Below are 27,812 nucleotides of genomic sequence, written 5' to 3'. Positions count from 1 at the left end.
CCTGAAAGATCTTATCTCCCTATGCAAACCTGCCTGGATGTTAAGATTCTTGGGTGACCAAGCACCTTTGCTCGGTCCCATCAACATTAGAGGCACAGTTGGTGTTGACACAAGAGATAGGCCTTTTCTGGTGTATTTCTCTCCCTGAAGGTTAGGTGAAGTCCTCTTTGTTACCCTGCTGGCAGAGGACCTTCCTGTTCGGACAGGTTTTGGAAAACTAAGGTAGAGATGATGCTTGCCACTGGCTTGCTTTCTGGGCAAACTGCATTTTTAATACTGGTTTTAAAGGAGTTTTGCTATATTTTAACTATTGGTTTTTTACTAGTTCATTTTTATTGCTCCATTATTGTTCATTTTATAATGGTATTTTAAATGTGGTACGCTACTTTGAATCCCAGTCTGGGAGAAAGGCAGGAAATCAATATGTTAAACCATCACCACCACAACATCAATATTTTGTGGTTCAGAAGCAGGCAATAGTGCTCTTGCAAAGCAGGTCCCATGCCCCAGTGCAACATGTGTCACTTGGCTTGACAGGAGTTACACAGGCAATCATGGGTAGGAAGAAAGGGAGTGCTGTAACCTCCTTTTACAGCATTGTAGTAGCTTTCTGGATCATTAGGAAGCTGATGTGCCCAGTACAAGTGCATGCCAACCATATTTAATGGTTGGCAAAGGGGAGTGACATTTTTTCCGGGCAAGCAATGCTGAGCCATCTGTTTGTGATCTACTTGCCAGGCATATGACTGGGCTTTAGCTAAAGCATCAGAAGTTGCAGTTTTTAACACCAAAGCTAAATCAAGGAATAACATTATGGCTATTCATTGATAAAATGTATCCCATTATTTTTCATTAAGACCCACCTTGCTGGAATTCAACCACTCTTGTCTTGTTCCCAACAGTGATCAGCCATATATGCATCCAGAAAACTTGTAAAGAGGTTATGATGGAGATAACCATCTCCTGATTAAATTATTCAAGAGGTATACTGCATCTGTACATGGAGGTGCAATTCAACCACCATTACTAGCAACTGCTGATAGGCCTTATCTCTATGAATTTTTCAAAGGCTTTTTAAAAGCCATCTGTGCTAATAACCATCATACCCAAATAGAACACCGAGGTGCCCCATTGAACTGCATAACGTATGATGTTAATTCAAATCCATCACTTGCTGCATACTAACCAACACCAAACCACAAAACATATACCAAGCTTATCATCCGGACTGAGTTAAAATCAATTGTTAGCTGCATAAAGCATCAATTTAATGTAATGTGATTAGTGTGATTAATTCCTAAGTTCATTTTTTAAAAAAAAAAATTAAACCATTAGAAAGCACATGTCTCAACTTCTCACAATTTGTGAAATGGGCATAGCTATATTGGAATTCTTCTTTCTAAATGTACTGCATGATTTTATACATATAATAAAAGGTTTTCTTAACATATATACTACATTAGTACAAAAAGGAAGTGATAAATTCACTGGTGTTTATAGAACTGCAAATATAATTAATAATATTCATTGGCTATTATCCTTAAACTGTACCTAATTACTCTTATGGTTGTATATGAACATTCACTTTCAAGTTCCAAAACATAATAAATATACTCCATTTCCCCACAAAGGTCTAATCTTCTTGCCTTCCTCCCTTTATTGTAACAAAATTAGCAAGCTTTCTCATAGTTACAATAACCCAGATTCTCAATAGCCATTGAAGGATTAGCAGATTTGGAATCATATTCTATTTAAAACTAAACTAGCAATTGTCAGATTTCATAAGATCTAAATTATTAGTATTTATATACACTTAGTGATAGCTGGTTAACATTTTGACTTTGTAGGGCTGCTATTTTTAACCTTGCTGTTTTCACCACAATAGGACTTGTACAAAATTTATTTGAGAAAGTCTCATTACACAAGTGCAGAGTACCACTGTCTCTCCCCCTCCTATATATGTGAACTGTGCATCTATGGACAGGGAGAGAGTTTCCAAGTAAGTGGGCCCAAGTATGATGTTCAGACAAGACTAACTCCATGCCTGTTTATTTAGAAATCAAGCAATACCAACTGACCTAAGTTTTTGAATCCATATATTCATTCCACTTCATACCCACACACCTGTGGCCAAAAACTAAACACACAAAACCTTTTAAAATCTTAGAATAACATGCTTCCAGTGCAGTTTTCCTCCCCACTCCCCCACCAAAAAAACCGCACCCCCCAAAATCAACTATTCATTTCCTAAAACACTTTTTTCTCTAAATTAAAAGAACAAAGTATTCCAACCAATAGACAAAGAAACACAGCAGAACATATTTGCAATGCATGACTCAGTTGCAGCATTCATCATATGACCATAATAATAATAAGCAGCCACTGTTATACCTTAGGTCAGATAGAATATCTTCCAATTTTGTGGATGGATGTGGAGTCATATCCAGGGAAGCATCGAGTACAAACCTTTGATTTCAGAAATTCAGTGAAAACTCACACAAGAGAATCTGTGTAGCTTCACAGTTAACGCAATAATTCATTCCACTTCACAACACCGTAAAACATGAGTGGACCAAAATCTCACATTAAACCCCAGACTTTGCCATTGTAATAGTCAAACATGGAAACCCTCTCCTACTCTCAAAGTGAAAGGTAAATGTCTCACCCCCCTCCCCACAACTGCACAATAGCTTTCTCATACACAACGTCATTCAAGATGATAATGGCCCATCCAACTAGATGTTTACAATCCACAGGAAAAGAACATTTCATTTAATACAAAGCTGCTGAGGAAGAAAAATAAAGGAAAATATGGCTGAAGCAACATGATGCAACGGTGCTTCTTGTTAACAGAGAGATAATAGGCATGGCAAGGTATACTCAGGACCAGCAGCCCCTGTTAACTAAACAATGGAAACAAAACAAAACAACCTAATTGCTGAGGGAAAGAGCCACAGAATGATGAAAATTCACGAACTTTTGACAGAGAAAAGACCAGCATCTGTTTGGCAGAGGAAAACAAAACACCTAGGACTCAGCTAGATGGGTAAAGAAAAAGTGTTTTATATGCATTGTATATGCAATATAATATTGTGCTATCTGATGGCGATGTGGAGTCCCGTTTTTTCTCTGCCGGTTCTCGCTGTTTAAATTTGCAGCACTTTAAACTGAAATGCTTCTTTGATGTGTCTAGATCCATCCTTACTAACCGAAGAGGTTTTGTACGCAAGAGGAGATAGGAAACAGGGAACCAAGAGGAGGAGGAAGACTTGCTTGCCACAGTATGTGCTCCATAAGCTTAGAAAACAAACAAGATAAAGACCAGGAAGCCTAAGCAACAAGCAAGCGGGGCCAACAAGGCTATATAGGAAAATGCAGGTTTTCTGCACAAGGCATGGGTCAACTGGAAGTGATTTTCTACTGGTGGGGCATAAAGGAACAGAGGATGACTGGACATCACATAGCAATTAAAAATAAATGGTTAATAGCCTGAAGGCTTCTATCTGCATACATCCACTACAGTCAATCCCTTACAGCAGGCATGGCCAAACTTGGCCCTCCAGATGTTTTGGGACTACAACTCCCATCATCCCTAGCTAACAGTACTAGTGGTCAGGGATAATGGGAATTTTAGTCCCAAAACATCTGGGGGGGGGGAAGTTTGGCCAGGTTTGGCCATGCCTGCCTTACAGTATTGAACAAATATAAATAAAAATGAACCTAGATAAGTATTGCTTTGAGAGAGAGAAAGAAAGAGAATTAAATCAAGAACACAGTGAAATATTTTTATCTGCCTGAAACTTCCTCTCCCAATATTCTTGAGTAAAACTTCTTTGTAGAAAAATTATTAATAAAATGCATATTCTATAGACATAATTAGATTTTTACCAGCTTTCTAGAGGCCAATAAATCAAAAAATTTCTCTGTCAAGACAGTTATCATTAAATACAGTTTGATTAGCACCGTCAAGTGGCCTTTTAACTAGGGATATGCATAAGCATATGTTTTCTTCAAATGATCTACAGATGCATCAACAGTCAAAGTGCTACCCGATTAAACAAAAAATTGAACCATATGCCTGTCCATTCTGCATCAGACAGAAATGGCATGTAGTTCACTATGCAACTGCCCTGGATGTTCCAAGGACAACACAATAAATTTGCACTTCACATAAAACAAGTAAGAACACTATTTGCAAGCTTTTGAATTTTCAGATCTGCCGTGAAGGGTGACCAGTCTGGGTCACATGGGGCTTCACTGTAACAGAATGCCATTTCCACATTTCTTTTCCAAATGGTAGAATATGCACACGGTTAGCAATATTAATGGTAGCAATGGGCAAACAGTTTTGTGCTTGCCCCTCCAATTCATTATGCACTTTGAGCAATAATGTTGAATGCTCGGAAATGCTGGTGGGAGCTTCTCCAAGCACCGATAGGATGGTGAGAGGGTACCATGACTGTCCTCCTTTCTACTGCTCCTTCTCCCTCATCCAAGAACAGAAGAGACATCCTCTCTGGTGGGAAAGGATACTTTCCAAGCATTTCCCCCCATAGGGACTGATTGATAGGCCCCTATGGAGTGCCGTTGTGTTTGGACATTCTTCTGCCTGCTCCCCACTGTCCCTCCCTCAACCTCTTTTTCTACCCTGGAGGAGGCAGCTTGCAGAGAAGAACTAGACAAGTGTGAGCAGAACTGAGCTTGGGTCACAGCAGCAATGCAAGTTGGGGTGCTGGCACAGTTGAGCACTCCTGTACTGAATGCTTGCTAGATGCCTAATTAATAGTCCAACTGTGCTGTCCTTCACTCATCCAAGTTTTGTTTCATCATGGCTTTCTTTAACTCAAAGGTTTCACATACAGGAGAGCAGGGATGACAAATGATAAGAAAATCCCAAGTCAAATGTCAGGTGTGCTTAAGAAAGGGATTTCTGAGTCATGCACTTATCTTAAACTGTCTATCCTTGATTTTTAATGACCTTAAACTCGGTTAAGCTGTTCCTATTCCTCCAAATGAGTTAAGAAAAATATAAGTATTAATATGAAGTGGACGCCAGTCCACAAAAGCTAATATGGTTGTCAGTCTTTAAGCTGTTGTATAATCATTTGTTGATTTTACTGCTATGAACATACTTGAAAACTTCTCATTCAATTACCGGTACTTATCTCCTGCTAATTAAACTTTAAAAAGGAACATATTTGTATTGTTTTAAATTGTTGAAGAGTGTTACATCAGGAGTTTACCAGACTTACTTTAAAGAAGTTTACAGTCCTTATTAAAGTTAAAATATGCCCTCATTATGTCACATCAAACTATACACAGAAAATGTAACAAGACATCATCATAGAATATTTTAGATAGCTTTAAACCAACAATGCCAGGGTGGCATTATCTTTGTGAAGAAATACCTGACCATTTAAATTTAAAAAATACACACACAACAGAACGGCAGACTCTGAAAAGCTACCTAGAAAGATAACCTGTTATTTAAGGAAGACACAAACCAGTCTGTATCATTCAGAAGGTGGTGGATGATGCTTCTTTTGAGGTTTTTAAACTCTATTATTCTATGATCCTATGATCTTTCCTTATGGTTTGCACTTATGGTTTCCTCAGACCCCACCATTCACCACCAGCTCATAGGTAAAAGCACTGCCTAGTCACTAGCTGTGGTTTTCTTCTGTGCATGCCACAAAATATTTTATTTTTAAAATGTCTCTTTTAAGAAGAGAATAAAACATTATGCTAATACTGAAAATTGCTTTTTCTTTTCACTGACTGTCTCATAGCCTTTAGACACTGATATTTACTGTAAAACATAACAAGGAGGTATAACATAAATTTACCATCCTGTGAATACAGTTAATTTAATAAGAAGATGGTGAGAGGTCAGTTTAGCATCTGCCATTGGGCAGCCCTCTTTCAGTTTCAAGACTTCAGCCATAAAGCTAGTCTGCAAAGAAAAACCCCTGAATTGTGAAACTGAGAGAACCTAGAAGGTTTTCTGTACAAGAAAAGCATAGGCTCATACTGAAAGGTCAACTCCTATTATCAAGCCAGACATCTCCGTCTCAACACTTGCAGCTAATTGTGACATGAAACACAAGCTTCCTGATCCTAACCATGTTTAGAAGAGTACTTAACTGCACATTGACTCAGGTTCAGACAGTCTTATCAACCATGCATATAAGCCATGGTTTAGGAAACTGGGAATGAACAATGGGAAAGAATGTTTCATCCTAACGCCTCTTCCATTGTATGCCAGATTAATTCCTGGCTTGAATTAAACAAGAAAATAATAATAATAATAATAATAATAATAATAATAATAATAATAATAATAGTAATAGTAGTAGTAGTAGTAGTAATAATAATAATAATAATAATAATAATAATACTTTATTATTTATACCCCACCCATCTGGCTGGGTTTCCCCAGCCACTCTGGGCGGCTTCCAACAAAGTATTAAAATACAGTAGTCTGTTAAACATTAAAAGCTTCCCTAAAGAATTTTTGGGTGGTTAAGTCAGGTATGAATGGCCATAGAGATGCCCAGCTTCTCCAGCGAAGGACACGTCTGATAAACCTGCTGTGCTGAGACTGGTAAGCAGTGTAGCCCAGTGCTACCTGACCATCTTAGCTAAATGTAGGTGTTTCTGAGAGCTGCAAATGTGAATGTCAAGGAGGTGTGCAACTCCATCTTAACTGGTCAAACAGCTATTCCCAAGACTACCAGAACCCTTAAACAAAAGTGCCTCCTCCTTGTCTGAATTAGGCATCAGTGTTTTCACCCCCATCCACTTTAAAACTGGCATCAAATACCAATTTAGAACTTCCTACCTCACCAGAATTAGAAACTGTAAACAAAAACCACCCTGTGATACTAGATAATGGACAGTAAAGTGGTACCTCAGGTTACAGACACTTCAGGTTACAGACTCCGCTAACCCAGAAATAGTACCTCAGGTTAAGAACTTTGCTTCAGGTTGAGAACAGAAATCGTGCTCCGGTGGCGCGGCGGCAGTGGGAGGCCCCATTAGCTAAAGTGGTACCTCAGGTTAAGAACAGTTTCAGGTTAAGAACGGACCTCCAGAACAAATTAAGTTCTTAACCAGAGGTACCACTGTATAGAAATTTAATAAAGAAATAACTACATTTGGGTATCATATGCACATTTATGGTAGCCTAGTCTCCTTACCCAGCAGCTTAATCTACATTCAGAACACCATGGGAAACAAGATGGAGACAAAATGATTTCTTTTGCCTTAGAGGCCCAGGGTGGATAGATAACATATTTCTGAGCATGTAGTTCAGCACACTGAATATGTGATTGTTTGGGTTTCATGCAAACATCACTGAATTTGAAGTTTATAGGAAGGAGAATTACAAATTCAATATCTACCTCTGACACTGTGAAGGCATGGTCATGGTAGCCTGACAGGAGCAAAACTTTTGACATGAGCAAAGCTTTTGACGTGAACAAACACAGACTGACACGAGCAAAGCTTTGCTCTGAATCTCTATAAAGTTTATGCTTATGTCTGTGATTAACAAAAATAGAGAGATGGGTGAAATCTGCAACTTCATGTCTAGATTGGAGAGCTGGAAGAAAATTAAGAAAGGTCATGCAGAGACAGCAGAATTTGGAGGAAGCAAAAGAAGTGTTATATATATGGGGTATATGCCAAGAGAACAATGAGGGGATGTTCAACCTGGGTAACAAATGGGTAATAATAAAATAAGCTAAAAATCACAGCTTTGGTCCATCTTTTAAGGGAGCCTTGCTCTTTTCACCCAGATGCTTACAAATACATTTTATGCAGGTATCGCACCAGGTAGGTATCAGATAAATAATGTAAGCATATCATTAAGTTATTGGCCAATTTTTGCAAGCACAAAAGATGGAAGATAGAAAGGGGAGTTATAAAACAAAGATACATTCTGCTAAATGAATAAAACGAATAAGCAGTTCAGCTGCAGTGAGCCATCTTTGAGCAGTAATTATATCTACTACTGTGGCCAAAGTCTTGTGACAATTTGTTGTGACTGAAGCCTTGTGGGCATTTGCCTTGTTTTGCGCTTAACAAGCTTGAGTTGCACCTTTCCCCCTTTTGTAGTATGAATTTCTGTTCCTGCTTACATGGTCTACAGAACCCTGGCAAACCCTCTCACTGTGCTTACAAGGTGTTCTTAAGTAATCCAACTCAATCAGGCTCAAAGTGTTTTGTGTCTTTCTGAGAGCTATCAAAGCTTTTCGGTTTGGATTCAGTATGTTGGAAGAACATCTATTCTCTTATTTCCAGTGATGTTAGAATCACAATGTATCTTCTGGTCAGCAGAAACTTTGGTATCTGAATCTGACTAGAAGATTTAAAACATTTTACACTGAAAGGGAAACTGCAAAGAGGTTTAACAAAAGTATTATTTTTCAGTTTATTTTTTAGAGCACGTTTTGTATTTGATTGAGCAATGGTGTTAATGCTGAAGTAACTCACAGGGCAATCCTATAACAAGATCTGCTAGCATGAGCAACTTAGGATACAGTGGATCTCTAGTTTAGCTGGCTCAGCCAGCATTAAGTCCCCAACCCCAGCTCAGCCTTGTTTTTATTTTGGCTTTCTTTTAGTGTTGGTTCAAATACAATAAATAATAAATAATAAGTCTATCAGTCACCCCACGTAGTACATGGAGCCTCCATAGGTTCCCAACTACATCACACATTTAATGCATTTAAAAAAAAATACTTTATATAATTTATATAATTTAAAAAAGCAGCACTCTTGGTGACAGTAATGTTCAAAAGTGAATTCTGACTCTGCATTCTAAATTTAGCGAAGAGTTGCACGTACAATAATTCTTGCCCTAAAAAACACAATTCTTTTTCCATTCACTGAGATGTTGTCTGTGCTTTTAATTACAGTACAGTACACCTCGTACAATTGGTACTATGCCCTGGAGGCTAAAGTGCCATATTAGTTTCAGTCATCCATCTTTCATTTAATTTTCTTTTTCAACACAGACCGCAGCATTTGTCGGAGGAATCCTGCTTGGGATTTTATCTTTTTTTTATTTATTGCAACAGAAGTGGCTCTGATGCATTCAAGGGTGGTTCCACCCACACTTCGGCAAGCTAGCTAGGAGTTTTCATCTCCTTTACCAAGTGACACAGGAAATTAGCTAGCAGAGTAGCAATCTTATTTAAGCTTTCTCCATGTGTCTTTCTCCATGAATAATTTCCCTACCTCCAAACCATATGGCTCTTGAGATAAGCAACCAATTGAAAACTTCATTATTAAAGACAGGAATTGCCATACTAGGCAAGATAACTGGTTCATTTAGTCAGGATCCTGTCACTAAGTACAAACTGTACTACAGCCTTCAAGGGGGGGGGGGAAATCCACTAGCATCCCCTCCCCGTCACAATCAATCAAGCGAAATAAATTGACATAAGCAATTGGCCGTTGGCTGCTTTTGCTCACGTTGCCCAACACCACATTGTTCAAATTTCGGTACTCAAAACAAAGCAACAAATCTGCTTGGTTTCTCACGTGGAATAGTTATTAATACTAATCTCAGTTTAAAATATTGCTTTAGTTAAATGCCTGGTTATCTGAATGGTTTGAAAAAAGGCAGCTTGGCTAGCATTGACCTGTAGGGCCTTTTCAGTGGCGGTTTGTGGATTGCCCTCCCACGTGAGGTGTGCCTGCCACTCTCTTCACTGACTGGCAGTATAAACTGAAAAACATTCCTCTTTACCCAGGCACGTGATGGATGAAAAGCACTGTTCCTTCCAACCCTGAGATGACTGTTTTTAGAACTGTTTTCAACTGTTTTTAAATACACATATATATGTCTTATTGATGGGTTTGCTGCCCTGGGCTCCATTGAGAGAAAGGATGGGATATAAATTGAATGAATGAATGCATCTGGCTCAAACTGTACTTTATATATATTCCTCTTAAAAATAAAGGTCAACATTCAAAATTGGTATTATGTGCTGTAGATGCTTGTCAGCAATCACCAATAATGCTAACATTTCCCAACTCTGGACTTTCAGTGTAGCATATGTCATTTTTTTAATAATAATGTTTATTATTTTTCCAAAAACTTAAACACTAAAAAGAAGAAAAACAATACAATACAACACATCAAATTAACAAAACAAAACAAAGACAATAAAATAAATAAAACAATTTCATTATCCCATCTTTCATTCACTTATTTCCACGACCTCCTCACACCTCCCTTTTTGTATTCCACTTCTGTTAATTATTTCAGCAATTCCTTTCCATCTTCCTCTGTTTTCTATCCTATAATTATCTTAACTCATTCTAACCTTATTTTTTCATTTAATGCTCTATTAACCTATCTGTACTTAATTCCTTATAATATTTCTACTAAAGCCATATAGCTTCATTCCAACTTTTTTCTAGCATTCATTAATTTTACAATATTTCTGTGGATAGTCTTTAAACTTTTTCCAATCTTCTTCCACCGACTCTTCTTATTTTTGCTTATGTGTCTACCTCATACACCTCCATTGATTAATCCAATCCAAAATCTTGAGATATGACCATTTAAACAAAGAAATCCAACTATTTTTCCTCCTTGCTGGGCAATTTGTCAGAATGATCTCTTATTACCAAATATTATCTCTCCCTCTTACCAGGCCTCTGTTTTAAATGAACTGAAACTCCAAACATCATTCCTTCTATAGTACCGTATTGTGCTGTATTGTGCTTTCAGCAGTGATGTCTTACCAAAGCCATATATTTTATTATGTTTATTTATTTAACAAACCCACTGACGGCAGTTGGATTGGGTTGGGATTCTTCTGGTCCTCAACTGGCCCAGCTCCAAAACATTCTGCTTCGTACACTAGCTACCGCAGGCAGAGACATCACTGGAAGTAGCTTCTTCCTACCTGTGGTTTATGTACATAGCTAAGAGCTTCATGGTGGTGGAGTCTAGCACAGCTGGTGGAGCTGGGGGGGGAGGGACACCTCTACCTCACCCAAATTCCCTCCAGCACAACTGAATGGAGTTTGGACTGGTCTGTCAATCACCCAGTCTTATGACTACTATGGATATTTAGCTTCCACTGTAGATTTTACTAAGTGGATAATATTAGTGCACTACTCTAAAATGTCATGTCAAGATAGGTGAAGGAATTGCTGACTTAAAAGGTTAAATAAGCCACTCTTTTAAACCATAAATTTGTTTAAACTTAAGCATACAGAAGCTTAAGTACTAGAGTTGCCAACCAATTAAATTTGTTTTAGCTGATGAACTGTCTGGAATTCAACCAAATTAACTAATTAAATTTAAGTGTATTTACATATTATAGTGGGTAATATTTCATGCATGCCTATACATAGTAATTATGCCTGGGAAATTATAGTAAAATATATTAGACCTTGCATTATAACTTAACAACTGATAAATTATGAAGTGGTGCTGAATTATGCTGAATCCAATTTTGTGTCTTTTTGTGTTTTTTAAGCTCTTGGAAGCATTTGCTCACTGTGATAAATGGTGTGTTTTTTAAAATGCATATTTCAATTTATAAACCCACCACCCACCAGACTACTGCCAGGGCAGGTTACATCAAGATACCAAACATCTACCATAAACCAGTTTTAAGATTAACCATTTCTCACACCACACCACTCACTCCCCTTGCCTGTGGAACCATATAAACATCCTCCCTGGTTGATCTTCATACATAACCAGGTTAGAAGAGAATAAGAGGTTCATTCAGCTATTTGGGACCCAAGTTGTTCAGGGCTTTGTGTGTCAGTGTTAGCACTCTGACTGGGCCTGGAAGCATGTTGGCAAGTGAACCACACATTCTTTAGGACTGGTCTCTTGTGGTCCCATCTGGTTGTACCACTCAATGTTCTGCCATTCATATTCTAGACTAGTTGCAGCTTCCAAGTTATATTGAAGGGTGGCCCTGCATAGAGCAGTAAGCCAGTCAGGAATTTACCTATACAGTCTTACCTTGGTTCTTGAGAGGAATCCTTTTCGGAAGTCCATTTGACTTCCAAAAACATTCAAAAACCAAGGCACAGCTTCCAATTGGCTGCAGGAGCTTCTTGCACTCAATCGGAAAAAGTTTGTAAACCAGAACACTTACTTCCGGGTTTGCAGCATTCGGGAGCCAAAACATTCGAGTCATAAGGCATTCGAGAACCAAGGTACAACAGTATATTTCCTTTGCTCACATATATGAAACTGACAAGTTTCTCTGCAGAAAAAGCGATGGCATTCCTTGTAATTATTCTAGCATCAGTCAAGTGAGGAAGTGCATATATGCCAAGTGGCAGAAGGCTGTTTCTGTTCATTTTGTCTTCCTTACAAGATGCAAGTTAATTATTAACTTCAAATATCAACCCTCGGAAGTGACCCATGCCTTGTTGTTTACCTCTCTGTTTATGTGGCTGAGATATTAAAAGCTTTGCATGATAAATGATAGCAGTGCTTGGATGACTCTTTAGCACTTGTGTGTGAAGAAGGGGGAGCAGATTACCAATTAGTCTTGTTGAATTTACTCTCATGTGGCAAGAAATCTGAATTATAGATTCAAAACCACAGGGTTGGATCAAGACTGAGGACCAAACTACATGCTATGCTTAATGGGTAGTTCTTTTCCACCACTTCTTCATTTTTTTAATGAACTACAGTCATGAAGTAGGGAGCATACCCTACAAGGAATGCGGTACATAGGGAGGGGAGACTTATCTCTTCTCTCCAAACTGTGATCAGAATTGAAACTGGCTGGCTGCCCATTCTAACACGGCTAGAACGCTTAGGGGGAAAGCTTTCAATTGACACCAGCAGGAAGCTTTTCCCAAGAACTCTAGCAATAAAGGAGATTTTCACTTGTCCTTCCTAGTACACTGCACTTCCAAAAAGGATTGCCATGCCTCCTGCATGCCTATAATTAATAGAAGTAAAATAAGCAAAGTAGCTATGTGCTAGATGTTGCCTTGGTTCATATGTCCTGCTATACTGATCTATGGCTTAGTATGACGATGTCAGTGTGCAGGCTCCAGGGAGGAGATTACATCCTCTGTCATTCTGCTGTGGTGCTGAATTGTGCTAAAGCACAATTTGGCATATAGTACATTGTCCACATCCAGGCTGGTGGCTTATCTATCTGTACATGAACTGGAAGCTTTAACAAAGATTTCTCCTGTGGTTTATGGTTTGTGATTTTTCTGGCCAACCATGGCTTAGATCTTCAGTGCAGCATAGCAGCAGAAGGACCAGAGAGGAGCAAAGAGGCTGGTTTAGTGTGACAACTGAACTAGGCCATTAAATATTGTATGTCACATAGGTACACTTAGTTCCTATTGAAATCACTTAAAATAGTCATGGCCAACTCGCAACACTGATTTCAAATGGGACTAAGTATGATTAACTTAGAGTGGTAGTCATCTAAGTTTTAGCCATCTAGTAAACTTACTGAAATTAATTGAGCTGACTTAAACATATTACTCAGTTTCAAAACTTGGTTGACTATCACCCATAACATAAAATTCACTAATAAGGGCCAAACCATGCTGTGCTAAATGCATAATGATGATGATGATGATAGTAGTTAAGAAAGGTGAACGGATGGTGTTGATTGTTTTAGAGATCACAGTGGGGACTGGAGGTTTACTCCATTTCCTCCCTAACTGCAAGTGTGATAAAAAATCTGCCCAGAACTACAAGGTTTAGAAAAATTGCTGTTGTTGTTTTAAAAAAGCTCTCATAGCCATACTGAAGAGTGAGGGAAGATTCTTTTGGGGGGTCACAGCTTGGGATGAATGGGTTAACTCTCCTCTCCCTATGTGCAGTGAAAGTCCACACAATCAAGCAAGTGCAAGATGTAGTTTGGCCCTGAGTCTATAACATCTAGAAATCATCCCACATCTTTTCCATATTGCTTCACTGCTGAGAAGTCTCTCTTCCGAGCAAATGTCCACCTGCATTATCATTGCCACAGGCTTTCTTGCTTGCTTGCTTGCTTGCTTGCTTACTTACTTCCTGTTTTGCTTGAACTGGCCCTGCACCATCTTTTACAAAACCCTGAGAGAAATCTGAACCATGTTTAATCTTTTAAATGTGGTCATTTGTTTCCAGTGGCCTTGACACTCTGCTGGCTTGATCCTAGCCTCAACAGGATTTCCTGCTACTTAGCCTGCTCACTTCACAAGCTTGCTTTAACACATGAAAGAACTGAGGCTTGAGAGAAAGATCAGAGGGATGAAGCTGGCTCCATTAAGTAGAATCTGGGCTTGACTCTAATGACCAGGCTGAAAGATCCATTCATTTGGCAGAACTGACAAAGGAGGCATTAAGGGGATAAGACAAAAGGACTCAAAAGACTATGATGAGGGTAGCCAGGTATGAGATACTAGGACAGACGTTTTCTGCTAAATAACTCAGAAGGAATCACAATTCATCTACCCTGCTGATGTTTGCTGCACAGCTACAGTTCTTTCCCTAATGAAATATAGAAATGAAATAGGCAGCAAAGATGTGTAAGGAGAATGTAAGCTAGGTGCCAACTGCAGAGAAGTAATTTGTGATGCTATTATGTTTGTGAGTTACTGGATCATCTGAAAACAGAATGAAATCCACATCATTTCCTGTGTCATTTAAGAGAACTCATATGGGTGAAATGCAGATTTTGCTCAGCATATTTCTCTCCTTTGTGAGCATCTTGTAAAGCCGTGGGAATCCTCCAGGGATGACACAGAAAACAAAACTTTCTCATGCACTGACAATGCAGAAAGGCAAGAGGGGTGGGTGGTTTGAGAATGGATTACACTGGAAGCTGAACCTTCATGCCACCCTGGGCTTCACTGGGAGGAAGGGAAACTTATAAAGTGAATAAATATAAAAAAATGAATTAAAAAAGTGGAAAGGTTCTATGAAGAAAAGAGAAAAGCTAGCAGAGGCAAAGAGTTGAGACAAAATATAGCCTTCAAAGAGCAGTAACAGGTGTCAGCGAGTGAGCCGGCTGTAAATCACACTGTTCAGAGTTAGCAAAAACACAATCTTCACAGATCTGTGTGAGTGTCAGCCCTAAGGAGCACAGCAGCGTATCCCCAGTAGGTCTTGCCCCATGGATCAGTTGCGAGACTGAAAGTCCCCACCTCCTTACAGCTGTTAAAGTCACCTTCTCCCAAGGGCTTTCCGCAAACAATCAGAAACTATGCCTCCATGAAGCCTGAGCAAGTAAAGTAGTAGCTTTGTGACCACCATGAAGGCCAGCCAATCAGCACTCTGCACAGACAAGACGTTGGTTTGGATGGAATGCAGCTTTGGCTTCACGACTGGCTGGCTGTTGTGACAACAAGCACTTCACACCGGTGGGTTTGGGGAACACAAGGAACCTGCCTTATACTGAGTCAGAACATTGGTCCATCTACCTCAGTACAGTGGTACCTCGGGTTTAAGAACTTAATTTGTTCTGGAGGTCCGTTCTTAACCTGAAACAGTTCTTAACCTGAGGTACCACTTTACCTAATGGGGCCTCCCGCTGCCGCCACGTGATTTCTGTTCTCATGCTGAAGCAAAGTTTTTAACCCAAGGTACTATTTCTGGGTTAGCGGAGTCTGTAACCTGAAGTGTCTGTAACCCAAAGCATCTGTAACCCAAGGTATCTCTGTACTTTCTTCAACAGACTGCAATAGTGATCTGTGAGGCATCAGCACTTACCTGACTTCCCATCCCCATCACTGTGGATTACTGGGAGGGAGAGAGGGAGGCAGTAGAAAGGTCAGTGTGCTGGTGTGAGAACACCAGTTTGGCTCTGCCGGTGGATTTGTGCCCTGCTGACCTTGCTGCTACCTCTCTCCTTCCTGGGAAGTCACAACATTGCCTATGATGGGAGGTCAGGTAAGTGCCAACACTCTGCTGACTGATTGACAGCAGCTTTCCAGGGTTTCACAAAGGCAGTCTTTTTCCTATGTTATACTAGTATGGTGTGTTTGGAGAGGAGCATACCTCTGATGGGGATATGTCATATGTTGGAGTTGGAACTTAACTGGTTAAGTTGTTCCCATGATGCCTCACCATTCTGACGTCAGCTGTAGAAGCTGGGAGGAGTTTTGGGAGGAGTTTGTCAGTCCCACTATGTGAGCTGTGGGGAACAGACGCAGGGCTGTGATGGCTGCAACTAGCCCTGGAAATACCTGAGAAATGTTGGAAATAAATGCTGTATAGAGACAAACGGGACTCTGTGTGTTTGTCCGGGAGCTGAATCCAGCAGGTGACAGTTTACAACGCTGTGCGAAGCTCTGCTGACCGTGACCAAGAGGAGCAGGGGCGGAAGCGTGCCGGGCAGCAATAAACCGCTAATCGAGGTTTGTAAATCAATTAGCGGGGGTCACGGCTAATAAAACAGCACAGGTTATGGGTCATCACCGCTTGTAAAACTGTCGGGAGCTTTGATCTGCGGTGTCGAGCAGAAACGGCAGGAAGTGCAGGCAGAAGCAAACAAGCAAGCGGCAGCTGCAAGACGCAGAGAAGTGCCTGCGTTGCTGTGGAGCCAAGTTGCTGAGAACTGCCAAGAGCTGAGAGCAGCTGAGGAATCGTTTCTCCGGACGGGTGCTGGATGAGCTGGTGATCTTGTGAGTACAGCTTGGGGCCCCTTGGGAGAACGGAAGAGGATGGCAGGCTGCCAGGTCTTGGAGGACTGTGGGAGGCTCACTTTAAGAAGTTGGGCAACCTGGCTGCTGATCTAAAGTCTACTGTTCTGGGTGCCAGGAAGCCAGAGGCCGTTCAGCGCTCCAGGGTGTTTGTGAGGCTGGAGGCGGAAAGCAAAGGCCGGGAGATGGCTGCTTCAGAACAGAAAGACAAGATGGCGCTGATCACCTACGTGAGAGCCGGTGCACAGCTGGGAAAGGCTGTGGGCCCCAGAGGGGGGGCAAAGGGACTATTGGCACTTGGAAATGTCCTGCTGTGTTTGCTGTGAAGCTTCAGCAGGAGGCCAGAGCCCTGGAGAAGGAATTCAAAAGCCTAAAGATGGCTGGAGCCCCTGTCCCTGATGCTTTAGCCACAAGGAGTGCTGCTGAGCAGGTAGGGGGGGCGGAAGGTTTCCAAAGGCACGTTCAAAGTTTTCCACTGTACGTGCTGGAATGAAGCGGCAGTTCAGGGGGGGCGGATCTGGCAAGAGGTGCTTTTCCGGGAGGAGGAAGGCCAAGCCAGCTGGGAGGAGCCCCAGGCAGTGTTTTTCCACTGGAGTTCAACGTCTGCGTGGCAGTTGCCCCCACCGGAGCAGAGAGACAAGACAGGATGTTTGCAAGGTCAAACTGTTGAATTCTCATGGGAACCAGTCGGGTTTCCATGGCAACTGGTCTGAAAAAAAACAACCAGGCGTGAGACTGAGGCTGGTGAACGTGCCAGGTGCCAGCAAGAGACTCGTGGGACAAGGCCAGAGCAGAGTGTTGTTATTGGCTCTGCTGCTAATTGCAACTTGATTCCAGAGACATCTGCTGGGAAGCTGCGGAAATGCAGGGCTGTTTTGACAGGGATGACTGTTAGGTTCACAGACGGAACACAAAAATCAGTCTGTGGTGTGATGGCTAACGTGTTTTTCTCTACTTCACAGGAGGAGCAAAAGTTCTACGTTGTGCCGGGACTGAAGTGTTGTCTTTTATATGTATCAGCTCTAAAGAAGCAGGGATACAATGCTCGTTTTGAAAATGACACCTGTTCCATTTTCAGAGGAGGGAGACAACTGGTCAACGTGCAGAGGGAGAACAACGTCTTTGTTCTGGAGTCACTTCTGGAGGGTTGTGGGAATGCTGGTAAAGCACAGGTGCAGTGTGCTAAAGCACAGGTGCAGTGTGCTAAGGTTCCCAGTCATGTGCAAAAGTTGCACAGGTGCACAAAAGGGTGTAAAATCACACAATGTGAGAGGTCCCAAGGGTGCAGGGCATGCAAAGGTGCAAAGGTGCTTGGTTTTCCCGGGTTTGGGAGGGTAACCAAAGAGCCCTTTGAGCTGGTTCTCACAGATCTGTCAGGACCCAAGAGGTCTGAGAGTCTGGGTGAGGCCAGGTATGTGCTGTCGCTGACAGGTAACCACAGCCAGGTTGGCTGGTGTTTCTCTCTCAAATCACAGGGGGAGGTGGCGCAACTGATCCAGGATTGGGTTGCGGAGGTGGAACTAAGGTTCTCCACCAGGGTGCAAGGGTTCAAGAGCGACCAAGGGTCACAGTTTACTGGGTCTGCTCTGGAGGAATTTTTCAAGGAAAAGGGAATACGTCACCAGGTGACGGGTGCAAAGTCTCCTCAAGGGGAGGTGAGGGAGGCAGAGACTGATCCCGGTGACGGGGACAAGGTCCAGAATCAGGGTTCAGATCCCGGTGATGGGGACCAGGTCCAGGGTCAGGGGTCAGGGCAGGTTTGGGCATCTCCAAGGGTTGTGAAAGGAGTGTCCAGGTGTGAGGCTTCATCTCCGGTAAACGTAATGGAGAAAGCTCACGGAAGGGTTGTCAAGTCAGAGGGGGAAACGTCTGACGGAGAAGACACAACTGCTGGCCCTAATGGGTCAGTAGGGTATCAGGTCACAGGTGCGTGGAAAAGTGTCGCACAGTGTGATTCTGGGAGTGTTGAAGGGGTTCAACAGGTGCCTGGGAAAGATGCTGGAAAAGAGCACAAGGCAAAGGGGAAGGTGTTGAACTCAGAGGGTCTTGTCAGAATGTGATGCAAGGGGGGGTGTTGGAGTTGGAACTTAACTGGTTAAGTTGTTCCCATGATGCCTCACCATTCTGACGTCAGCTGTAGAAGCTGGGAGGAGTTTTGGGAGGAGTTTGTCAGTCCCACTATGTGAGCTGTGGGGAACAGACGCAGGGCTGTGATGGCTGCAACTAGCCCTGGAAATACCTGAGAAATGTTGGAAATAAATGCTGTATAGAGACAAACGGGACTCTGTGTGTTTGTCCGGGAGCTGAATCCAGCAGGTGACAGTTTACAACGCTGTGCGAAGCTCTGCTGACCGTGACCAAGAGGAGCAGGGGCGGAAGCGTGCCGGGCAGCAATAAACCGCTAATCGAGGTTTGTAAATCAATTAGCGGGGGTCACGGCACATCATACTCCCTTGGAAGTAGTTCATCCACCTTTGGTCCCCACCCTACACTCTCACCTGTGGCCCCTAGAAGCTGTCAGCATGCAGCTGCGGTCACACAATAACCAGTAAACTTTCCATTGATGCTGAGCTGGACAAGCATATTAGCAAGGCAACTATGGCAATGGCTTGCCTCTCCAAAAGAGTATGGCAGAATGTGATGCAAATGACCAATACCAAGATGAAGGTCTGCACGTTGAGCACACTGTTTTATGGAAATGAGTCATGGACTGTGGCAATCACACAGGGTCCCCGGACGTTTGATGGTCTGTTGATCCCTGTACCACCACTGTGCCCACTTTCCCGCTGCCACCAACCCGTTACTCTCGGGTACACACTGAGTCCAGACAGTTGTTAACATTAAACCAAATAAACAAGTTTCTTTTATAGGCATTAACAAGTTTATGGTTTCAGATAATTTTTCTTGTCAGTTTCTTAACCTTAGTTTCTTTACCAGCCTATACCTTCCTAACGCCTTCTGACTGATTATCCCAACTGTTTAACTGACTCCTCTTAACAGATTCTCTAAGTATCTCACATCAAACTTGCCCAACCCAACAACTTATCCTCCCTCTCCCTTCTCTAACTCCAGACTGATTTCTTAACAACTCTAACTCCTCCCCTTGGGTTCCTATTGGTTAATCATTTTACACTTAGTTAGCCCTTTCCTTATGACCCAGTATGATGTCACACACCTAGGAGGGCAAATGCCACATGGACAACTTACATCTGCCAGGAGCAATGCCTCAATGCTTTACATATGTGCTGTGTCAGGAAGATTTTGGGCATCAGATGGAAGGACAGAGATTTGACCGAACAAATATGTGCTCTCCCCAAGCCCACGTCCCCAGCATGTTCACACTTCTGTCTCAGTATCATCTACACTGTTTTGGTCTGTACATAGAATGCAAGATGGCAGGAACCTCAAGGATGTGCTCTACGCGGAGCTGGCTTCAGGCACTAGGCCTGTTGAGAAGACCACCTCTGTGTTACAAAGCTGTCAGCAAACATGACATGAAGGCTGGCAACATTAACCTCATTGCATAGAAATCCCTTGCAGATTATCAGTGTCTAGGGATAGAGAGACAGGTCATGGTTCCATAGCAGTGACCAGAGGAAGAAGGACTGCTGGGAGAAGTGCAGAGAGAAGGAATGCCATGGTGCACCTTTAGCAGCAAAACCTTCATCTGCCCCACCTTCAATAAAGCATGTCTCTCCCATATTGGTCTCTACAGCCACAGCTGGTGCTGTAACTCTCCAATGGTTTGACTTTACCCCCCAAAGGTGCATAAGACAAATGGATGCCAACAGCATATATTTACCTAATACATTTCAAAGTCAGCAAAAGATCAGAGTGTAAATTGGATAAATACAGGAGTCTGTGGCATTCCCTTCCTTCTGACAGAGGCGGAGCTAGGTGCTCTGGCAGCCGGAGCGGCATACACCTGGGGGGCAGGGCGAGCGGCTCACAGGGGTGGGGCAAGCGCCGCCCCCCAGGGGGGTACCACGAGCGGCATCCCAGGGAGGTGCCGCAAACGGCAAGCAGAGGCATGGGGGCAGCGGCACAGCAATGTCACCCCCACCCCGGGGATGGCACACGGGGCGGGCCACACCCACCTCCTCTGCCACTGCCTTTCGAGACTTTGAAGTTTACAAAGCTATTAAAAGTATGTAAGATATTTTTATTTCTTTGAAGGGTTTATGTGCTATGTTAAAATGTCAGTTAAGCATCAGGTGAGAGTTAACACCCTCTCTATGAATTCATACTAGTTCTCCACTAGAAATATGAAAGCAACTTTTTTGGGGAGGAGGGGGTTGTGCCTTGATTAGCCTCCTTGAAGCCTCTCTAACCTCTCCAGAGAAACAATAATATTTGTTTGAAAGCTTCCGTTTTGCTTTGCATGTGTACTGTGAAAAGATGTGACTATAGTTAGCTACCAACAGATGTGTTTTCAACCACTGCTTTTATTTAAAAACTTGGGGGAGATTAATTTAATAAGCCATATGTTTGTTCGTTTTTAAGAAAAAATCTGATCTCTGAACGTTGGAAATCTGTATGTTTTGTTTGAAACATTAGTCAGAAATCTGTGGGATTTATATAAAACTATAGCATCATTTATGCAAGAGAACTGCCTAGGTATGCAAGTTTGCTTAGCAGCAGTTGGAGAATGTGCTGGGGGAAGTTGCTGATAAAATAATAATCTCTAACACATCTCAGGTCTATTATACAAATTTGCCACTAAATCAGACCTTTTGTGTTTAATCAGCATGCTGTTATCAACTGGCATTTGGTACTCAGGAGATTAGGTATTGACAAATGAAAGCATTTACTTAAATAAGCACACCTTATTTAAGTAAATGTGTTGTATTTGTGCATTTCATTTGCACCAAGTACAATTATCATAGTTGATTAAGTAACTACTACATGCTAATAACTGGAAATAAGTGTGCCATCTTCAAATATCTGAAGGGTTGTCACATGGAAGATGGAACAAGCTTGCTTTTTGCTGCTCCACAGGGTAAGACCTGAACCAACATTACAAGAAAGGAGATTCCAACTAAACATCAGGAAGAACTTTATGGTGGCAAGAACTGTTTGACTATAGAATGGACTATTTCAGAAGGTGGTGGACCTTCTTTCATTACAGGTTTTCAAGCAGAGGTTGGATGGCCATCTGTCATGGATACTTTAGCTGAGATTCCTGCATTGCAGGGGTTGGACTAGATGACCTTTGGGATCCCTTGTAATTCAAAAATTCTGTGATCCTGTTATTTGTGTAAAAAAAATTGTATAGGGAGAAGGAGTAGAATAATTGTTCCTATTCTTTATTTTATTTCTGTACAGCATTGTATCACTTGGACAATTTCCATGGAATACTGCTTCTGGGTTGTTATCAACTAGGGATTACACATACCACTCATTCATCTTTATCAGTGTTTAATTTAGATTTTATTTCAGATTTCCTGCTCTTTCTTTCAGTGCAAGTCTTTATTTCAGGATTAATTGTGTGGGAGTGGGAATAAACTGTGAATCTTGACTGGCTGGTTAGCACAATTGCTCAGAACTTAATGGTACCTGCTGGAGCTTATTCAGGAAGCAGTTATCTCCCTAAGGCTTCTTAAAATTAAATGAATTCGAAAGGCCACACCATAAGCTTCGCATTGTTGTTGCAGTGCTCATGCACACAGAGCCACACACATATACACATTCTCCCAAGACTCTCCACAGTTCTATCGATGATTCAAGACTGCAACAGCTTGAGGCCAGTGATATTTCCAAGAATCCAACTGGCATCCATAAAAGAAAAGGCATAAATACAGCAAAGAAGAATTCAAGCAAGTAAGTATTGATTTTCTTTTTAAAAAATTGTTGTAGTTACAGTTTGGCCTAAAGAGCAACATGGTGATGGAAGATACCAGGCAAATCCCCAAAATATGCCAGCTAAAAATCCACAAGGGGTTGATCTCCCTCTGAATCTGTACAAGTTCATTAAAACCCCAACACTGCTTCTTTCACATCTCTAGTGACAAATGAATGCCTATTCCAAATTGTGACTGAGCATTTTGTTATAATTTATTGATTAAATATCAACCTTGTCTTTTGACTAAATAATGCTCAATGCACAAGTAAAAAAAAAGTATAAAACAATAAAACAGCAATAAGATGCATTTTTTAAAAAATAACAACAACAACATGAAAATGAGGCAGGATAAACATCAATTAAATCAGTAGACATTAGGAGAAAAATCAATATAACTCACTAAATACTTCCTTGGATGAAGAGAAGAGAGTTCCAAGGGCGAGGAGTGACATTGAGAAGACTCTACTTCCAGTCCCGGAAACTAAGGCTCCCCTTGCCGATACCCAAAATGTCACGACCGACTTTAATTGCCACTGTGAACAGAAGGAAGACAGTAAAGTCAGAGCCTGAAAGAGTTCTAGTGTGCTTAATCAGAGGCATGTATCCTAGAACAAAGACTGCAGGAAAACCAGGGGAATTGGCAGACAGTATATGGGACATATATAGTATTCTGCTTTGCAACTAAATAATAGCTACACGTATTTTTTCCATCACATATTCTCTTTCAATACTAGAAATTTTCCAGTGTATCTGATTTGCCATTATAAGAAGCATGCATCAACAAACAAAAAGGAGCTCTTAAAAAATTCTTCCAAGAAATGGTTCTAAAGTGCCTTGAAAATAATCATAAAACTGCTAGTGTCACGAGTCCCGTGGAGATGCCATGGAGAGGATGGTGAGAGCCTGAGGAGGAATGGGAGGTGCTATGACGGCTCCACTCTTCAAAAGGAAAATGTGCAGGGAGTGCATTGATTGTTGGATCAATGTCTTAGCTTGTGCTTAGTCAGGTGTGTATTATACCTCTGTACCTCCTGCACCTTTTCACCTGTGCCTTCCCTATGTACTGACCTGATTTACACATTAAAGGCTTTGGCAAAAACAGAGCTGGGAGTTGAAGTTCATCATCTGGCACTGAAGGCCAAGACAGCTATTAGCACATGAAGTTCATTTCTCTGGTTTTAAATAGTTCTTTTAGAATCCAGTTTCTACTGCACTGATTTTACTGCATTCGTTTCCCTTTGTATGAACACTTAACATCGCCGCCTAGACTTCAGCAGCCATTAAGGCATTCTTGATACATTTCATAATTAAAATATGGAAGAGGAAACCTCCTTGAAGCTACAAACTGAGATTTCATTATCACTAGGAATCACCTCAAGCACAACACTTTTCAATGGTGAAAAGTTATGTTTTCAACAGCATGGCACTGTGTACTGTGGGTGAGATCTAACCACACTGCTGTGTGGTAATAGAAACCAACTCCACTTATGCATCAAGAAATGGGCAGCAATTTCTTCAGACAACAGCCATTTGCACCTTCAGCCTTGCCTCCAGGGATAATTTTGGAGAGTGTGAAGCCTACCTCTTGAAGGGGGAAGCTAGAATGCTTCCTTGTAAAGAGCACAGTGGAGTCTCTGAACTGCAACCCTGTGTAATAAAGGGAAGCATATCCATGTGTGAATTGGCCCTAAGGATAGCAAAATAAAGCCTCTCAGAATGACAGGAAACATGACTTGTTTTGACTTTGGCCTTGTACCATCTCCAGCTATCCTTCATTCTAGTATCATCTGTAGTAGGACAACTTTGCAGTAACTAAAATTCTTATTAGAAAATTTGGCGTGAAGTTCTAGTAATTTATTTAAGAACAACTGGGATGTTTTTGGAATGTTAGGGATAAATGAAGAAATGCCAGCGTGGTTTATTCAATACTTATTTTTGCTTGTGTAACACGTTGGAAAATTTAAAGACGGACCACATATTGCATTCTGTCTATATTGTGCATCATGGCTTCATGTATCATTTATGCACTGGTTTAGATAAGCACAATTTTATTATTTCTGCACTGCTTTATAGTGTTTTCCAGCAATCCTGTGTCGCCTTTGTACAAATGCCAATATATTTTCCATATTTTGTTGCTTGGCCTGAGGAAATTTGCAAATGAACAAAACCAATCCAAAAAGTTAAAATAATATTTTATTAAAATCCAGCCTTTATTTACTTTCCCACGCCAAAAGAAGAAGAACTTGCATTCCCTACTTTATAGTATAATATAGCAGCTTCACTCCTTGGCGATTTCCCACATGTAGCTCCAAAAGGGCCTATCAATCCTCTAACACCAACTGGCCCCCAAAAGCCTTTAAGAAAGATGTTCTGTGCTTAGCTATTTGATGTTCATTATCTCCTTTTGCTCCATTTACACCACATTTCTGGAGTGCCTTGAGCTTCTTTCAATAATCCCATCAATCCTCTCATTTGCTGTATGCTTTGTAGTTTTTATGCTTTGACTTTCACCCAGATATTGTTCTTTGTTGCTTTTGTTTTCTGCTTTCCCTTTTTCATGGCAAGAGGAAACCTTCCTTCCTCTCCCCTCCTTTACATCACTTACTGAAATCCCTTTTGCTCCTCTCCCTGTACCAGTTAAAAGAGGTTGTTTAAAATTTTAAAAAACCCTGAAAATTCAGATCAACCTTTTTTCTTCCTTATACATTCATTCTTATTATTGAATACAAGAATCTAAGTACTCTTCACTTAGAGGCTTCTTAAATGTTAGCTTAACCATAGGAGAACTCCTTTCCAATACACAGCTCCAGCACTGATGGGAGATAACACGTAAGTGACTCAATTGTGTGGGTCTTTCCCACTGAATGGGCATTTCCCATCCTAGCAGGGACCAGTTCCACAGTTGGGTCCTATTCAATTATTCCCAGCCATGTGATTGGATAAATTTTTTTTTACCTCAACCATGTAGAAATCAACTCATTCAAAATGCAGCTTTGGCATAGTGATAAAGGATGAGGACATGATCAAGCAATGTGCCAGATCATAATCACAGGGAGACATGACAACAGGAGGAACTGGAGTCCAGAATAGAAATTGTAGATATAAGAAACCAATCATGGCTGGGTCTCCTGTCTGCTTCCAGTGCAATTATTAGACCATTTGTTTCAATACTCTGTGTCAATCATCAGAAGAGATTACATTATCACATTGTTCAGGCTGCATGTGGAAGCAGGGCATATGAGGTCACAGTATGCACAAAGCATTGCATTCCCATTGGAGTCCTGGTCAGTTGTAATTGTCAAAGGTCATGGGCACGTTTGAGACTGCAACACTACATCCAGATGAAGTGCTTTACTATTTACTACAAGTATAATCAATCAGTCTTCTTTATTGGCATACAGAGAATAAAAGAGTATACAAGTTAAAGCATAAAAGTGGAGTCTGTTCATAAAAAAGATCCTTTAAGATAAAACTAATAAAGGCATAATATTAAAAAGTGCCTCTTGAGTCTTGTAGCAACATCAATCAATCAATCAGTTTTATTGTTTGTAGACAATACAGTGGTACCTTGGTTCTCAAACTTAATCCATTCTGAGTGTCCGTTTGACTCCCAAAACCGTTTGAAAACCAAGGCGTGGCTTCCCATTGGCTGCAGGAGCTTCCTGTACTCAATCGGAAGCCACAGAAGCTGGGTCGGACATTGGGCTTCCAAAAAATGTTCGCAATCCGGGACACTTATTTCTGGGTATGCAGCATTCGGGAGCTAATTTGTTTGGGAGCCAAACCATTAGAGAACCAATGTACCACTGTACAATATGAACACAGCTGAAAAACAGAGAAAGAACATTGCATACACCAGAACAAGGCAAATCTACAATGTCAGCAACTTCTAGCGACATAGTTTCATGGCATCTCTCATAAATTTGCTACTTTCTCTGTGATGTCATGCCTGCAGTAGAGAGGAAACCCCAGAGAAGTCTGAGCAATTTAAGCTTTCTTTCAGCATGGTGTTCAAATATTCATCATGGATTTTTGCATAAAAGGGGCAGTAGAATAAAACATGTACAATGATTTTGACCTGTTTTATACCACAAGGACAATACCTTTGCAGGATCGCGGATGGCATTACGCTAAATCTTGCAAGGGAGAAAGCTCTACGTTGGTGGGGATTGTATAGGTGATGCAAATATGGAGTGGCCTGGCCAAATGAAGGTAGCATCCCTAGCCCCAATGGATGCTTTAAATAAAATCACAAATTCACAGCACAATCCTATGCATTTCTACTCAAAAGAAAGCCCCACTGAGTTCAATGGGACTTACACAAGCAGGCATGTACAGACGGCTGAATTTCCCTTCCCAATACTTATTTTTGTCCATTTTCACTTGCTTCTCCTCATGCCTTGAATTATCTATCCCCTGCTATCCATCACACTTCTGTTCCTTCCCTTAAGACTTTTATTTGCTTCCTTTTCTACTCAACAAGTATTTATCTGATTTATTTTTAAAATGCCAATAAGCATTTCCATTTATTTGTTATTTTGAGAGTCCATTCTTATGAAACTGCATAGTCATTCCTCCATGTATATTATCTATTAAAAACTGCAAGCCTTCAGGCAGAGACTTGTCATTTTCTGCAACAGAAACCCAGATTGACTACCTAATGTTAAAATGGGTATACTGTTTCATTGCATTTTTTATGTAGACAATCACAATTAATTCCTGTGTGGTTTTTGCCTTTAGAAACTATTTTAGTGGCAAAACAATCTGCCAAACACAGAATGGGAAACCAAAAATAAAAATGCAAAACTCAGAAACCTTGCCAATGTGTACTACAGTATGATCAAGTAAAAAAGAAAAAAAAGATAACAAGTCTAGCAAAATGGCTCACAGATCTCTAAACCCAATCTCATTATTTAATCCATGTTCCAAGTTCAGAGATGATTAAAATAAAATCATGACATTCAAGGACACAATCACTTTTTACACAAATGATCTTTTGCTTGGATGTTGTTAAAGATGCACGTGTCATTTTCACTGTTTGTGCTTTCTTATGATTGTCACGCACTGCCAACTCTGTAATCCCTTTTACTACTTGATACAACAAATGTTTATTGTGTTATCCATCAAGGGCATGAATTGCTTTGATAATAGTACAGTGGTAAAAAGGTAAAGAGACCTCTGACCATTAGGTCCAGTCGTGACCGACTCTAGGGTTGCAGCACTCATCTTGCTTTATTGGCCGAGAGAGCCAGCGTACAGCTTCCAGGTCATGTGGCCAACATGACTAAGCCGCGTCTGGCGAACCAGAGCAGCACACAGA

The 27,812-nt window shown here is 41.1% G+C and overlaps 1 protein-coding gene across 2 annotated transcripts in view; it reads right to left on the bottom strand.

Annotated features, from left to right (window-relative positions):
- Nucleotides 1-27,812, bottom strand: part of SNTG1 (syntrophin gamma 1) — a 234,786-nt gene that overhangs the window by 122,569 nt on the left and 84,405 nt on the right. The window contains exon 3 of one of the 2 annotated variants that reach the window (XM_081204738.1): nucleotides 22,893-23,025. The exons of the other annotated variant lie outside the window; for it this stretch is intronic. The gene's annotated coding sequence lies outside the window, so the exon portion shown is untranslated. The remainder of the gene's footprint in view (nucleotides 1-22,892; nucleotides 23,026-27,812) is intronic. 2 annotated transcript variants of the gene reach the window in all.

This window comes from Podarcis bocagei (assembly GCF_964188305.1).
Source record: "Podarcis bocagei genome assembly, chromosome: 8".
In the NCBI taxonomy this organism is placed as follows: Eukaryota; Metazoa; Chordata; class Lepidosauria; order Squamata; family Lacertidae; genus Podarcis; species Podarcis bocagei.
Note: the sequence above shows the minus strand (reverse complement) of the source record. Positions and strands in the feature narration are given on the sequence as shown.